We start from the raw sequence: 15,198 nt of genomic DNA, 5'->3' as shown, positions 1-15,198 counted from the left end.
CCTTGTGCAGATATTCACTATTTAAAATCCCAGCTCCTCATATGGAACTTCCTCCTTCCCTACCACACAAAGAGAAATCCTGGCCACTCAGAGCATTGTGGAGAGCAGTGTCCTCTAACACTGGGACACATATTTAACAAGGTTCAGGCTGCTTCCAACAGTATGCTCAGCATCCAGTTTCACCTGGAGACTGTGTATTCATAGGAGTTTTATTATTTTCCATGTAATGCATTTCCTGGCAAAGTTGCATGTGGGATAACCTTTAGAAGGCTGGAATTTTCCATCCAAATGAATAATTACAAAGCAACACTATAGTTAGAAGCTGCAAAGGTACTTCCTCTGGCAAACTCTTACACTTCATACAACAAATACTGGAGTCTGGGATTACTCTTGCCTGGTCACTTCTCATAATATTTCAATCAAAGGCTCCTGTGCTTGGAGACCTCTTGGGAGCAGCCCCTGCCAGGCAGCCCCCACACCCAGCTTTAAGTGCCAAAGACAGGGTAGGCACAAACTTGACAACCAGATCTGGAACCACAGCACATGTAACCATCAGAACAGAGAAATCAAAGTCACCTTCCAGGGTCCAGAGCTCTGACAGTGCTCCCAGTGCAAGGAGCACAGCTGCCCACTTGTCAGCGTGCAGGAAGCTGCTGGAGAGCTCCTGGGGAGAATGCATCTGTGCCAAGGCAGGACCCTCTGGTCAGAGATGCAACTGAAAATCAGTGAACACATGGATTCCCCTCCACTGTGGAGTAAGGAATGAAAAAAGAGCCAAAAGAAATCACACTGGTACAGTGATTAAAGAAGTTGAAGAATCAAAGGCAAGCAATTGCTTAATCTAAATTAATGCATTAAGGTAAAGGAAACAGGGATGTGCCAAGTGTAGCTCGTATTTTTAGCTCTTAGAAAGAAGGTGAAAAGATGCTCTAAGGGGAAATCATTACCAGCCTAACAGGAAGGTTAAAAAAGGAACAACAGAGGCACTGTGTGAGCACACAGGCGATCATTTGAGGAAAAAAAATGCTCTATTTTAGATAGAATCACACCATCCAGTCTCAGAAAGAAATAGATATTAGTAGAAATAACTGCAATTATTGAATTATAATGTATAAGAAAGACAACAGTTTTGGAAAGAATATAGATCCTCCTGAGACTGAACTTACTACAGAATCCTGAGGAAGGTATTCACCACACTCACCACACTCACCAGGTGGTCCAGAGCACCACATCAGCTGCAGACCTTGAGGTATTTTCTACATAGATTTTTCACATCTCCCTCTAGATTTTTATCTGGCTTCACATTCCCTGAAACCTGCACAACCCCCAGCAGAGCCAGGGCTACAAAGGGCCTCTAAGGAAATAATTTTGAAATTGCCTTCACCTCCTGGTATGGGTGTCAAGATGCCAGACTGACTAGAGACAGATCAAGTGCAAAAAGTTTTAAAAACTGTCTGCTGACACTTATAAATAACAAATTGACACATGAACAGTTTATGTTTTCCCTGTTCAAACAGTAAGAAATATGCAAAACTGAACACTACAGAAGACAAAATATCTTAAAGGGTGTATTTCTTGACAGGTGTCTTAAATAAAAAGTTACATATTAGATAGTACATAAATAATGAATAGCAAAGAGTTCATTTGAGACAAGGCAGCAACCACCACTGGATTCTCAATGTCTGTGAAACACTGAACTGATTTGTGACTTGAGACACCCTAATGTTACATTCCTGCTTCCCTGGCTAAACTGGTCAAAGGAAGCAGGAAGGTACTTTGCAGCCATAATGTGACATCCACACTCAAAATCATCTGAAATTCTTAACTCAGACTGCGTTCATTTACAGTTGAAAAATTAACTAAATTAATAACAGGATTACATTACACTGAAATGACACTCACCATCTGCAATGTCATTCTCCCAGAGACAGAGCTGGTTTAAGCAAAATTCTGGATCTATGCCTGAAATGACATCACATTCTCCAAAAGAGAATCACAGTTCTACCTCCTCCACCCAGTTTGTGCCATGCTGGGTCCTCACCATGCCAGCCCTGTCCTGCACCACACCCCAGCATTAAAACCTTGCACATCTCCAAACTCCCAGAGACTCCGCACATCCCTGGATTTGTGAGCACTGCCTTTACCTGCAAGGCTTTTGCTGGTCCAGAAACTACCACAGGAAGCAGCCACGATGTTGAGGAGATTCAGAACAGGGACATTCCTTCCCCAGCACCCTTCAGCTTCACCAAAATAGCTGCAGTGCCCCAGTTTCTTTGCTGCTGTGATTCATATCCCATAGAATACGGGATTCTGCAGGTGGACCTGAGCTGCAGCCCAGCGACTCCGCCAGGATGGGGGAACTGCCACCAAGGAGGCAAAGGCACACACATGGAAATGGCTGGAAAGCATGGCATTCCCTCTGTTGAAATACAATTTCAACAAAAAAAAGAAGGAGGCTGGAGCCCAAACTGTCCTACAGTAACACTGGATCTGCTTGTATTGGTGGTTTGCACTTTTCATCAGTTCCATGAGACAACAGCCAAACACTTTGGCTCCACTCTCTGCCCCCTGCTCTGCAGCTCAGGCTAATGCATATCCTGAATTAGTAAGAGGAAAGAGAAAAGCAACATGGATTCTAAAGCTCTGGTTATAAACAAAGCAAATTTAGTAATTCTTACAAATAACACAGTGCAAATAAGTCTTTGAGAGTTGTGTTTTCCCAGTGTTTACATGAAGTGTCAAAGCATTAAGAAGTTTTTAAGAATAAATGCTCTCCTTCTGACTAAGTTTTCAGCAACCCTCAACAGTGAAGTTTCAGGAAGCTTCTCCCCAGAATTTCTTCCCTGATGTCAATTATACAGACCCTGTGTTTTTGGTGTTGCAAACCCCCCTGGTTACTGTGCCTGGCTGCCTTTCAGCCAGTTTAAACATTCATGACTTTCCCCTGAAATGCATTTTCTAGTATGTCAGTCTGGCTGCCTCAGTAACTTTTTTTTTTTTTTTTTTAATTAAAGAGAGAAGATTTAAAAGGATTTGGAATGGAAGATCACTATATTCTGTGAATATTGTGGAAAAAGCTCTTCTGCTCCCAGCCAGTGCACATCCTCCATCTGACTTTTCCCATGTTTTAGTTCCACTCTGACTCCTGAACAAGTTCAGGTTAATTTTTTACTTCCTGACTAATTGGCTATTTTGTTGAAGAACAAATTGTCAAAAGTTTCTGGGTTACTAAAAGCTTCAAGTTTTAAGTGTTTTCTCTTGCCATCTCTTGCCCATCCAACCACATTATTTTAAGTTTAATTCAGTGTCACAACATGCAATAACCACAGAAAGGTCTGAAACAGAATTTGTAACTAAAATCTCAGGCTGTTTAGGGAACAAAATTGGCTCTTTTGAAACCCTTCAGAACCCAGCAACCCTTCACTGGGGAAGGGTACCCTGGCTGCCACCCATTTTCAGCCTCAGAACACAATTATTTACTTCAAATGCATTATAACCCTACCAAAAGATTTGAATTAGGTTACTTAGGCATGAAACCTAGCAACAATATCAATCAAAGTAAAACACCACCCCAGCCTGAGACAGCTGAGAAAGAACTGTCACTTGTGACCCAAGTCCACCATTTGCCTTGGACAAGATCTTGTAGTAGAAAGTCCCAGCTTGGCTAAGAGGAAGAAAAAGAGCCACAAATATATTTAGAGATGTACAGAATTAGTAAATATAAACAAAAGCCCTATTTCCCTGGAAAATCATGAGTCTAAAAATATTTTAGATGGGCTCAATCCAGCATCCTCTTGCCTCAGCAGATCTCCACTGCACGCATCTGCTGTCAGATCTGCCAACTTCACTTGCAAAACTCATCTATTATTCCTCTCTCCAGCTCTCACGGCACAGTACAGCCACGGAAATGTAAAAAGGGATGACTCTAGCAGAGACCATCACTGGTGGAAATGCTCAGTTTGTAGACCACAAGCTAGGTTACAAAATTAATTTCTCAGCCTAAGTTCTATCTATTAGTCTTATCCTTAGGAACATCCTGAGATGAGTAATGAATTCCACAGCCTTTTTTTTGTTTATTTTTAATAGGTTGGTGATATTAAAAAAAAAAGCTAAATTAGGTGTCTGTAATACTGTATTCTCCAGAATCTTTGGAGAACAGAACTGTGCTAAGTAATTGATCTTCAACTTGAGAAGCTACAGTTACCCTTTTTTTATCTTTTGAATTTCAAATAAATTCTGGGGGGAGAAAAAGGAGCTCTCAGGATAAATGCACCAGTCCCAGGTGGATGGCGTTTTTAAACCACAGACACAACTTTGCTGATTTGGCCTCTTTCTTTAAATTTCCTACAGGACTATGAATTAGTTTAATTTCTCTTTATAGATAATGATGTCATCTCCATTGTGCCACTCACAAGAGCACCAAAGACACTTCCCGCTCTTCATTTGCTAAAGAAACTTCCCCAGCCTTTGCATTCTCCACCAGATGTCACACCCCATCCTCCCACCAGCATCAAGCAGCAAATCTTGGAACAGCAAAACAGGATCTGCATCTTGGGAGGCACCAAACTTGCCAGAAGCCCCTTGGGCAGGTCAGTACCCCCAGCCAGGCTGGCACACACCCAGAGGGTGGCACAGCCACTGCAGCTCCTGGAGCAGGGGCAAACCCCACTTTCTCCAGGAGGAGCCAACAGCCCGGCAAATCAATCCCTTGCAGGGACATCAGCTCACAACAACACAACTCCCTTGCCCCAAAGCTCCCTCAGTACACTGGAGTTGCTAAAAGTAACACTTGGAATTACTGTCCAGGGAAAGACTAGAGAAAAACAATCAAAGTTAGTTTATTTTGGGCCATTAGCTGCAAGTTTGTGTCTGTCCACTTCAGTTCTCCAGATAACAGGAAACCTGCTGTGCCTAAAAGCAGCACTGATGGGGTTTGTTTCATTTCTCAAAAGGAGTTGCACTTGGGAAACCACAACCTGCCAGGGTAGGAGAGCACATGGTTCCGGATGCAGAGGCAGGATCAAAACCAGGATTAGAAACCAGCTGCCACACAGACTGAGGGTGTTCTCCTCAGGTGGGCAGTGAGATAGAAACCCTTTCATCCCTCAGGCTGGATTAGACTGCAAATGTTTTCATTGCCTGCTTAGCCACCTGTGGAAATCTGTGTCCATGTCAACACCATCATTACACTGAACTCTGGTCCTGTCAGCACAAAAAACCTGCCTGGTTTTCAGTCCAAAACTATACTTTTAGTGATATAAGAATGTCAGATTATAATGCCATTAATCTATTTTATTCCACAGTTAAACAAAATTCATCTCTAGAACCTGGCACTTCTGTGTTAGTGAAAAAAAAAAAAAATCTAAAAAAAGGACATAAATACTTTGTGCACTGAAAGAGTTTGGTTCTGCTGGTTCTCCACTTTGCACAGCTCCTCTGTTGTAGAAACAAAAGTCCTTGTACTGGCCTTTCTCAGTGATATTTGCAAACTCCTACACTTGGTGTAACAGAGTGTTCAGAAACAGTTCATACTGGCCTGGGAAAGTTAGGTCATTATTTACTAACTGCAGAAATACATTGTAGAAAACAATAACAAGGTAAAAGAACATTCTTGCAATGGCTTGTTGCTTGTTTTGACAGAAACAAAAAGTAATTAAACCTAGCTAACACCTTTTCACTGAGCATTTTGCTCTAAAGCATTTCTGATTCACACACTGCAGAACCAGGAACAGAGCAGCAGAACCACCAGTGCAACACTGTCAACACAAGGAGAGGCTGTCCCTGAAATTCAGTGGACAAATATTACCAGACAATTTCATGCTTTACCAACACAAAATCCAGAAGTTAAATTTAGAAGCATGATTTCTGCAGACACTCAGATGTTTCTGTTCTAAATTTTCTAGAAATTGCAAATTACAACTTGGCAGACTTTAAAGTAACCCAGCACGTGTCTTGTGCAATCCAAATCATGGTCTGTCCTATTACTCTGCAAAACTGTTAGGAAGAAAAAAAAAATCATTCCTTTCACCACATGGTTTCAGACAAATGACAGAGACATTCCATTTATCTCTGTGCTAAGAACAAAACTTAAGTACTGTTTTTTCCTCTTAATATTGCCATGAAAGTTAAAAACTAATAGAGGAACCAGTATTCTCCCCACTGAAGGATAAGCACAGTTTGGTTGTGGCCATTTTCCCCATTCACCATGGGGAGAATATACTGCATTTCTAGACTGATCTCATTCCTAAATACTGCAAGGAGATATCAAAGCATGCAGGTGTCACCAAGGTGCTTTGTAGAACTGGCAAACCCTGCAAAGTTTCTGCAACCACTCAAGAGATAAATGTGCTTTTCAACACCACGAAGAGTAAATTGAATGAAAAAGCTCAGAGGTAACAAACCAAAGAAATCTTGGAAATTACTTCTCTATCTCCCAGTAACCAGACTGTACTGCCCACCCTCCCCCTGCTAACCTGGGGGAGATGGCAATCTCCATGCAGGACTTTACAAGAGACTGACAAAACCATTACTCAGTCTTATCTATTTTGATTGCAGTTATCAAGTTTCAATGTACTTTTATTAGCAAAACACCCAAAAATCAAACCTTAGAATTTCACGACTCTTCAAACATCACTTCTCTAATTGCTGATAGACATGATAGACATAATTGCTGTGCTGTTTGCATGGGGAAGAAGCCTCAGTGCTCAAAAATTCAAGTGATTTTCTCAGGGCCAGAGTAACTCAGTGCTGGCACTTGGAACAGTGCAAGTTGTTCATTTCCTACACACACCAAGCACAGAGCATCCTCTTCCCCTTTGTAGCTTTCCACCTGCTTAGGCTTCATTCCTTTAATTTGAACAGACACTGCATTCCTGGCTGCTTTTGTTATTCAATCTCTCTCATGGGTTCCTCACAGGTCAGCTTGGCAAACTGTCACAGGAAACGCTTGACAACAATTACCTGTCCATTCATGAGAGTCAAATTAGCAATTCAATATCTGAATATGGTATGATTAAACTGAGGAACCTAATTCACAATGTGTCCTACTTTCAGGTATCAAATTTTTTGAGCACTGTGCTCTTTTGAAAGTCAAACTGATGAGGACTCAGGAACCTTGTGTCTTCTCAAAAGAGGCCAATGGAGTCCATCTTTTGTCAGGTAGCAGGACACACACAGTCTGTTCTCAGGAAGAGCAGCAGCCAAAAAACAAGAACACTTCAGAACACTATTGAGGGACCTGAGCCATTGTGCAGGGTACGGGGAAGCTTTGCAGGCAGCTCCTCAGCACTGAGCACTCTGCACACCACATTCTAGCACATCTTTAGCTGTAAAGAAAACCCCCACAGTCTCTCTCTGCCACTTGGTTTTTCTAAAGCTCCAACTGACATAGGAGCAGTTGGATAAGGGTGTTTCTTCTCTCTCTCTCAAAAAAAAGCAACAAAATAATCAACCGGTCAAAACCCAGCTTTCACATTAAGATACTGAGTGACCATGTAAAACACCCAAAATCAGATGTAAAGGATGGAGAGGGTCTGAGAGCATCTCTCTTACAAATCAGAAAAACTACTGGGAACTCCCAGATGACCAGGAGTGCACCTGTCATGGCTCCCCCTGCCTGCACCCAAACCATACCCCTCAAACACGATCCCTTCAGGCTGCTCCACACAGAGCTCCAGCCATCCAACAGCAGTTTATAACTTCTGTCAGTTCATTCAGGATGGCTAATTTGATCTTTTAGGAGATAATTCAAACTTTGTTAGAATATTGTCAGCTGGAGGAACCTACATCAATCTGTAGGTATCAGATCATCCAGCTGTAACAAGAGGAGCACAAATAACGAAAGCAGAGCAAGGGAAAGAAAGGAGAGGGGAAGTACAGTAAATCCTGAACTCCTCAGCTCTTCACCAAAATTCAGTCTTCTATCGACTGTGCATGAGAGTTTCAGCTGTGCTGTGTGATGAGGGCTGTCTTGGTTTGAAAAGACAGGTGTCTGCTAAGGAAGGCAGGAGCCTCTCTTGAAATGGAAAATGTAAACCCCCTTCCTTCCAAATTATTATAATTTTGAAATTAAGGGGCTCTCAGGCAAAGATATGGGAATAGGAATAACAGTTCTTTACTAGTATGTATAAATAAAAACCCCAAAAACCCTACAACTTAATAGGAAAATTAAAATAAAATGCAGTAGCACAAAAACCACTGACAGAGCCAGAATACAAGCTGACACCCTGTTGGGCAGGCTGTTGGTAACAGTTTGATTAAGTGGTGGCTGCAGTCCTCCTGGAGTGACAGATGTGCTTCTCTTGAAGCAGTGATCCTGCAGAAGGGTGTAGTTTTCCTCTGAAGGTCCAGTGGTGACACAGAATGGCCTGGTCTTCCTCTGGGAATCCAGTGGAAAAAGGCTGACTGGTGTTCCAGCTCAGATTATGTCCAAATGGGAATGATTGGCTCCTCCCCCTGGGTGGAGCATGTCCCAATGGGATGATGTCATTTTATCAGTCCTGCAGTGAGACTCCATGGCCATTAACAGAAGAGATCCCCCCAGAGGGAGGATGGGTCATGGAAAAGATAAAGAACACTGCCACAGCTAGTTTTAACAACTGCTAAAATACATCCTTTTGGTTATATCTTGCATTGCAGCCCAAGACGGGGCAAAGAGGACTCATTGAGACAAGGTGCACCTGCTAAAACTGGCACTAAAACCAGGCAGCTACTGCAAACCAGCGGTGCCCAGCACCAACAGAAAGCAAGTCTTTGTTCTGGCACAAGAGGACTCCTTTACTGTGAGTACCACATACAGATCAAACGTTTGTAAGCAAAAATAAAGAAGCTAGCCAAGGGATTTGTATTAAAATAAAGATTGCAGATCACAGTGTGAACGTACCAGTGAGTCCCATGCCCAGCCAAGCTCTCCCCAAGCAACCCTTCCTCTGAAGGAGAGCTGCAAGGAGACAGCCTGAGCCAACAGTTTCTACAGCAACTGCAGAAGCACCAGTTCAATGATATTCAAACCCTGCAGTAACTGCAGAAGCATCAGGAAATGGATACTCCAGAAGGAACATTTGACAGTTTCTCCTGGGCTCCCTCTGCCTCCCTGGGCAATCCATTGATCCCAATCAGCTTAGTTCAACTCTGGAGTTGCCCCTTTCTCTGCAAATGCTTCTGAATCCTCTTTACCCTTAATATTCTCTCAGCACACTTACTCCCTTTCAGAACTTCATGGGACAGCCACCAGAGAGAGTTTTGTAGACACGGTGCTGGAAAGATGAGTGTCCTCATCCTGCAAGGGAGAGACCAATGCATCCACGTGTGCTGCTGCTGCAACTCCTCACAGAGGGTGGAATGCTGTTATGACAGTGGCACTGGGCTGCTGCTGCACCACTAAAAGCACACTTGGAAGCATCTCAAGGGGAACCAAAGCAGAGGCCAGTTAACACCCAACTGCACAGAAAGAGCAGATCCATTTGTAACGTGGTTATTTTAAAACTAATGTAGAAGCCTTATTAAGGAACACAAAATATTTCACTATACACTTGCTAAGTTCTCACCTAAGAATTGTCATTTATGGAAGGATGTTTAGGGCAGGACATCTCTTATTCCCCTTTTAAGAATCTGCTGTAATAAATCACAGCACCTCAACAGTCACAGTTTCATCAGTTCCATATTGCAGGAGCTTTTCCCTAAGTCTGCAGCGTTACTTTGGATCATGCTGAAACTTGGCATGAAGCTCAGACTCCTGACCCACAGCAAAAAGTTAAACAAAATTGCTCGTTTGTTTTTAAAAGGGTCAGGAGGTTTCCAGTTTCAGGCTCCTCAGTGCTTGGGTTGAAGGGAACAGTTTCTACAGTGACAACTCAGGGACATTCAGTATTCAAGCTCTCTGTAAAGAATGGGCTTGATCAGAGACCTGTCAAAGATGCACTTTGTAAGCTGTTCTCTTTTATTAGTTTATTACATAAGGCCACATCCACAAAACCAGATTTTTGGTCAAGAGATCACTACTGACTTCCAACTACCTGCTTTAAAAAAATATCCTTTATCTCCTGAGCTAACAAAAGTTGCTGAATTCCCCCAAAAGACAAGGCAGACCATATAAATATATTCAGTGTAAAAGACAATCTCATTCCTACACTAATGGTAGGAGAAAGAAAACATGAAAACAAAAATATTTTGGTTTTATCTTCATGCCTTTTATCATGATTTATCCAGATAGCACCATCACTATTGTGACTGTGACAGTTGTTATTTCTAAAATATGAAGAACTATGAAATCCAAAGTGGAAAAGCATCTTATAAGTTGCTAAAGCATGCAAAGATGACTTTTGGATCAAATATATTCCTTAGCAGGCCAGTTTTGAAGGAATAAAGACTGCAGTTCCAGACAACCATCTTTTAACACAAATTAAAATTTATGAACAGTGTCAGGTTCCACAAAATTTGCTAAGACTGAAAATTCAACCAAATTTTTTAAATTGTTGAAAACCCCCCAGTTACAGGAGGTTCTTATGTGCCTCCAAGGTGGGAGTCATGATTCTTTTCTCTTACACAAATTTAGACAACTGTGTTCTCTCTTCAGCCTTCTGGCCATCTGTAGAGATGAGGAGGTGTGTACAGATGTGGGCTCAGAGCAGAACAAGCTACTTCTCTGAGCTCATATTTTTGGCAGTCACCAATTTCACCCTCACCCACCAGAAGCAAAGAAGTTATCTGTTTTGTCTCCCCACCCTTTTCCCAGTATTTGCCTTTCTTCCTGGCTTTTCTAGAACACTTGTCACCATATTTACTGGAGTACATTTATTACTGGTTTTAAAATAAGAGTTTTTGTGAGACAGGAAAACATTTCAGATCTTTATAGGAGGAACTTCAGACATGAAGAAATAAAATTGTGTGGTAAGTCAGCAGCAGAACCTGAAAAGGGAACAAATGCTGCCCTAATCAATACTTGCAGGTTAATTGCCAGACACTTCACTGGAACACGGTGTTGCTCAGTGCCTGCTGCTCAAGAGTTTTACCCACTTCCAGTTTTGGAAGCAGTGCTCCCAGTTCTCCTACACCCCATCCCCGCTTACCACACACTGCAGTTCAGCCCCGGTGATGCTCTTTCAGGTCACCCAAATGGCACAGCTGAGCACTTTAAAGGAACAGATTAAGTCTCTGCATGATTGAAGACTTGGACAGCATGGCTGGGTAACCAAAGAAGCCCTAATCTATTTGCCAAGTCCAATTACCTAGCCATCATATCAAGAGATCACAAAGCATTAGGACATGGAATAACTGTTCACCAAACACTTTTAGCTCTCTGAAAAGATGACAGTCACTGAGAGCCTATGACATGGAAAAGGCATCCTTCAAAGCAGAGGTGGGGAGAAATCAGTTCTTGGGACATTTATCTTTTCCTCTCAACTATCAGAGTAAAGGGGAAGAGATTGGGATTGGAAGAGCAGAAGGAATCCAAATATTCTGAGTTTCTGTTTCCTTGAAATCCCATCAAGTATCCTGCTTGGAGATCCATGTTTGTTACTTGTTCCATCATACCACAGCCCTCAGCTTTCCAGTGGCTGTGTCTGTTCTCTGGAGTCACAGGCTGTACATCTACGCTTCATTCCAGAGTCTTTTCTATTAAAGCAAATCCCCTCAGATTGTCACATCAGACATACCACAATCAGGCAGAGCAGAGAAGGAAAAGTAGAAGAGTACCAGGAGGGTCACAGAGCAAACTCAATCCCCATACCTGGAGAAAAAGAATAAGTTTCCATATGCAAAGAGCTGCCCCTTTCAGCACAGCTGTATCAAAAACAGGAATAAATTACTAATCTGTCTCCTTGTCTTCATACTGGAAAATGGCTGTCTTCAGCCAGCCCCAGCATCAGTCACACCTGTCAAAACATCACACAGCTTTCTCAGCTGGGAAAACCAGCCACGCAGGTTGGGCCACTGCCACCACAGCCAGGGAAGGAACACCACATAAATAGCTGTTATGTGCATTCAGCTTCAAAATTGATCAAACTTTAGCACACATTAGTCAGCACTTCCACATTCACTGATGTGATTTGTTTTATGGTTAAAACAACCACCTGCAGCCCCATCCCATGGACCTTCCCCACACAGGGTGCCACCATTGGACCCTTGATGATCATGCTCCTACTCTGTCAGAAACACAGCACTAGCTGACTGCCATGGGGCAGCTAACTCAAATGCTTTCTATTTTCATTTTTTAATACAAGTTGTAATTTGTTTGTTGAATGGATCTATTCATACTGTCCTGATATGTAGCCTCCAGGTGATGTGTTCCGTCCAGCTGGTTGGTGTCTTGCTAAGCAGGCTGTAAAAAGACCTTGTAAATCAAACACCTTTATTCAGGTATATACCAGCTGGCAATTTTAAAACATCACCTATTTCAGCAATGGCAACTGAATTCAGTGGAGTGTAGCATGTCAGCTTGTTTCCTTGCTGAATTTTGTACAGTCTCTTTAGTGAGCGAGATAGCACACTTATGATTTCATGTTAGTTCATGTTATGAAGAAAGACACCATGTTTATGGAGAAGGTTATACTGGGACCATGCTTTGGCTGCTACGTCCTAGCCAAGAAAACAAAGTCCTGCAACAAGTGAAGAAAATTTTATGCCTCCTTCAAGATCAACCATGATTTACCACAATCTTGTTATAGGACCCATCCCCTACAAATTACAGACTAAAAAAAGAGATGCATTAATTTCACAATGTCAGTGGAACTATGGTAAACCATTTCTTGGCAAAATCTTGGTGGAAGGAATCAGTTGCTGTGTGCCCAAAAAGCTCCTGCCCACAGCCTCAGGCCTCCTCAGCCTCTTGAGGGAGTGTTTTTCTAAAGCTCATTTCTGGAAGCACAAAGCAGCTGCACAGAGGTTGTGGGGCTGGGCTTCCCACACACCCGTGGGCTGTGCCGGCCTTTCCACAAGGCAGATCCTGCTGGCTGAGAACTGGGATTAGGGAATATTTGGTTTAGGGTCATTACCAAGCCAGTCCAATAGCTCTGGAGGAACTTTGCCCCATGGAACATCATCCCCGTGTGTCAGGGAATACTGAAAACTCTTGAGGGCCCAACACTTAAGACACTGTGCCAACACTCCAATCTGCTGTGTTGCAAGTCAAACAAGAAATGTGTTCAAAGTGTCTTCCCTCCCAAGAATCAGAGGAAAAAGAGAAAAGCACAAGGCCCTAAACTCAGCCTACTCTTTGCTCCTACCAGGGGGCAATTTCTATGGGGTAGCACCAGTTTCTCACCATCAAGTTCATTTACTGCCAAGCTAAATGCCAAGTTCTGCTTTAAAATCTAAATGAATTCTGGTTCATAAGATTTCTTCAAGTTTTGTGACATCTCACAGCTACCCACGAGTAAGACTGTTCTTCTCAACCAGATACTCAAACATAAAATTTTTCAATAAAGACAATTTAAACTAAATGCACAAAAAGAACAAGAAGCAGCAAAATTTAATTTACTAGCATAGCCATACACACCCCAATTTTATTTTCTTTTTAAGCATACAATTAAGGGTAATTTAATTCCCCTGTGTAGGCATTACATGAAAGAGAAACATTATTGTAAAAGAGCTCAATACTGTTGGTACACAAACCTTACGACAGATAAATTAGACCTTAGGAAAACAGCATATAATTTACATTTTGTTATGTCAATCACCAGGAGCATCTTAGGGCTCTTAAATAGCACACTAAACCACAACATAAGGGAACTAATGTAAATCAACACATGTGGCAGGACCACTTAAGTTTCCACAATCCGAAAGATCCATAAAATGGATTTCATAAGATGATTCCTCTTCAACATCCACTTACACCTTTAAGTTATCAGCAGGTTATGACAATATTTCAAGACAGAAAAGTTATAAAGTTTTGCATAGTTATAGAAAAATCAACAACATAAAACCATAAGGGCATGGGGTTTACTAATTAATCCCTGGTCCTCATTATTGGAGAAGCCAGTGGGCAGAAGTGCAGGTGGCCCAGAGAAACAGCAGCCTGGCTCAGCTGCACGGAAAATCCAGCCTTGGGTTAGTCCCAGAGTTCTTGGGTGTAGCAACAGAGGAGGGACAGAGCAGCCCAGGACCATGCTTTACATACCCTTCACAAACAGCAGAACAAATGACAATCTCTGAATTTGTTCTGGGGCTTCCCCTACAGCCAGCACCTGATCCACATTCTGACACCACACAGGAAATTAGCAGAAAGGTCAGGATGTGCATTGCACAGCAGAGCCAGGAGCACAAGGCAACAGACCAACATGAGGTGGGCTCCGAGAATTCTGTCCCTTCCAGTCCATGGTATTAGAGTAAGAGAAAACATAATTTACCTACTAAATAAAGTCTGAAAATCCAGAGTGCAAGATGTTTACTTGCTCATATAATTCTTAAGAATTCCTCTGCAGGTTTTTTGTTAAGGGACATGAATTGGGGTTTTCAAAGAAGTTAAATACGAACACTGTCCCTCTGTGAGCTGACACAGACACAAACTGTGACACTGTTTTCTGTCATCAGTTCTCAGTGAAAAACTCACACATAAGAAGGAAAAACTACACAACTGCCAAGACCTGCAGAAGTACAACTGGAAAAATACTGTCTTTGGCCTTGTAGCTTGTATCAATTATTGCTTTTAACAAAAGATACCAGCAATGCCTTTCAGGTAAGGCTTCTCCTTCCTTAAACATTGAGTACAAAGTTTCTGTTTGTCAAATCACACTGCAAGTACGACAAACGTAGTCAAACTATGGTTTCTACAGAAGAGTTTGAGACTTGCATTTTTCTGTTCTTTAAATGTCTTAACAGTTTTTTCATATTGCTTTAAACAGGAATTTTCCTTTTGATTTCCTCACTGCAGCATATTCAGCAGCAAAACAATCTTCACTTGCCAATACTGCTGGGCTACAGCAAATCCAGGACACCGCAGCAGCCAAGTGCTCCTCATGTGGCCATTGTCAGAAAAGTCCTCGCTCTCCCCAGCCCAATCCAAAGCAAGGTACTGACCCCAAAATGCTGAGATGGTGAGAGACACCATAAACCCGAACTCACCAAGAGCTGGAGCTGAGCCCAGAGAGGTGCAGAGTGACCCTCTGCATCCTCACCCCCCTGGCATCTCCCTCAGCAGCCAGAACATCCCAGCACCTCCCTCCCACCTGCTCTGAGCGCTCCCCCTCACCCAGCCCAGTC

This window comes from Parus major, chromosome 17 (genome assembly GCF_001522545.3).
Source record: "Parus major isolate Abel chromosome 17, Parus_major1.1, whole genome shotgun sequence".
Classification (NCBI taxonomy): Eukaryota; Metazoa; Chordata; class Aves; order Passeriformes; family Paridae; genus Parus; species Parus major.
This window is presented reverse-complemented; position numbering follows the sequence as displayed.